This window comes from Toxorhynchites rutilus, chromosome 2 (assembly GCF_029784135.1).
Source record: "Toxorhynchites rutilus septentrionalis strain SRP chromosome 2, ASM2978413v1, whole genome shotgun sequence".
Lineage (NCBI taxonomy): Eukaryota > Metazoa > Arthropoda > Insecta > Diptera > Culicidae > Toxorhynchites > Toxorhynchites rutilus.
The window spans coordinates 223813194-223815606 of record NC_073745.1 but is presented as its reverse complement, the minus strand read 5'-3'; the positions used below and the strand labels follow the sequence as shown (position 1 = coordinate 223815606).

Sequence of the window (2413 nt, the reverse complement as noted above, 5' to 3'; positions counted from 1 at the left end):
TTCTTAGCATTACAACTCCTCGGATTCAACATTGAATTATTCTACATACTCAGCATTTACTCATACCGTTGGTGTAAGTCACTCCACCATCTTTATGCGATTGATCGTGATATCGGTAAATCATGTTGCTAAAATTGCCAACATTGCAGTTTGCATTTACAAATTAGATTAATTCGGACACGATTTTTTAAGTTAGTGTCCAAAATTATGTTTCGATAAGCGGCTTCCATCACGTATAACGTCTTTGAAATAGAGGCGAATGAACTACAAAGCTTGAAGCCTCTTGAAAACGAAGAATCGAATCTAATCTAATAATGAATCGTGACGAGCTTTTCAGCAACGGAAAGAGGAAACATTTCAAAATACTAGAAGCGCTACATTAAAATAAAGAGTGCGTACAGATATGAAATGAAATGACTCGAGCTTTATCATCACTACCACATCGTTCAGTTTTTTTCTATACAAAACGACAACCATTGGAGCCAAAAGTGTGACATTTGGACAAAACTAAAACCTTCCCAGCAAGGCGTTGGAGTGTTCTCATGCTCTTTGCAAAAATTAATCAGAGTTTCTGATTTTTCTGGCTGATAAACAATTATTTCCTCGGTACTCGGATATTCAAGTTGTTCTTCCTCTACACTTTACGAACTGTTTGTTCTCAAATTTTCATTCCATTTTGCTGCTTTCAATTTGGATTTTTTCTCGCGTTTTTGATCATAAATCGTTCAACTCGCAATGCCAACTTTTTCCTGTTCAGGTTCCTGGGAGCGTTATCGACCCTCTTTCATTCTAAAAACCGCCTAATTTGGGTCCTTTATCAATGGCTTATCAATGTATCTGTTATCTTTAAGACAATGTCAAGGTATCTTTTTTATTTTAATTTCAACTATCGATTTGGGTCTTTTAATTATCGGAGCAATTTCTCGAAATGATTTATCTTCATTGTAGTGTAAGACGGTAAGCTTTCGTTCCACAATCGTATTTTGTTTGGCCATAACTCGCAGCCTGCTTACATGTGTACCATTTTGAATATTTACTTTTCTATACTTACAAGCTAGATTTACCGGAAAGACGTTGATCATTAAACGGAAGCATAAAACACATTAATTTTCTTTTTTCGAATGGTCAAGAATACGAATTCGATTTTAAGATTTAAAAAAAATCCATTTACAAGACATTGTGTTCTCCATTACATTAGTGTTCATTTCACGAAAAAATCATTTTGATCCATTTCTATTTCAAGGACGGGTTTTTGGTCTTTATACATTGACAATTTAAAAAACAATGATGTAATGTTCAATTATTTTAAAAAATATTTCTTTAATTAAATAAAAAAAACAAACAATCCATTAATAATTCATAAAAATTCGCTTCGACGATGGAACTCCGACCAGTACACTGAAGAACATAATTTCAAAACAAATTACATTCTACATTGTCAGATTACAAAACGGAACAAAGAACAATCAGATATATTACGGAATGAACGCCGGTTGACTCTTTGCATAAAATCACGTGCGAAGTTCCTATAAATAAGCTAAACCTGCTGTGGAATAGCTATACTGTCCTTGACTCCGCTTATCAACAGAAGGCAACGAGATGATGAAAATATCCATTCTTCTATTGATTGCGCTGATCATTGCTGTAGTTAGCAGTTATCCTTTAGGTTGGTAGAATGTTTAATTGTGAAACACTACATTTATAATCTTTATAAATATTGCAGGATGGTATGGATACGGCTACGGTGGCTATCCATGGAGTTCCGGCTACTACGGCCTGGGTGATTACTATGGCGGCTATGGCTACTCTCCGTATTGGTATTGGTAACTGACGACACACTTCAACTGGAGATTCACATTATCATTATAAACAATGCTTCATCTAGTCAATAAGCGCATCAATAAAATGGTACTGTGCCTAACAATGCCAAACAAATTTTTTTTTTTACTTTTTCGTATTACCCTCAATCCATTAAATGTAAGCTACGTTCTCAAGTTTCCATTGGAAATTATGTAACTTTTCGATCCTCAACTTTCTCCCAATGTAAGATGTCCAATGTTCTTCAGAATTAACACTTACATCTATTTCCCTTTTTTCAATCATCGGCCACGAGAAAGCATTTGTGAGATCTAAGCATGACTAAAGCATGATCCATGATGATGACTAAAGCATGATACTACTCCTACTCAGGACAATCCCTACCTTCAATATCGCTACGAGTGGCGGCTGGTACTTTCTTAGTCTAGCATATTCAATCTATCTATCTATCTATATATATATAAAAATGGAGTGATGTCTGTCTGTCTGTCTGATTCTTATAGACTCGGAAACTACTGACCCGATCGACATGAAAATTGGTATGTAGGGGTTTTTAAGGGCGGGGAAGGTTTTCGTGATATTTTGAGACCCCTCC

General features: G+C 35.4%; 1 long non-coding RNA gene across 1 annotated transcript; it reads left to right on the top strand.

Annotated features, from left to right (window-relative positions):
- Positions 1 to 1567: 1567 nt before the first annotated feature.
- On the top strand, positions 1568 to 1935 carry LOC129765252 (uncharacterized). The gene is made up of 2 exons (XR_008741409.1): positions 1568 to 1666; positions 1724 to 1935. It is a non-coding gene; the product is annotated as an uncharacterized LOC129765252 (long non-coding RNA).
- The last annotated feature ends 478 nt before the right edge of the window (positions 1936 to 2413 follow it).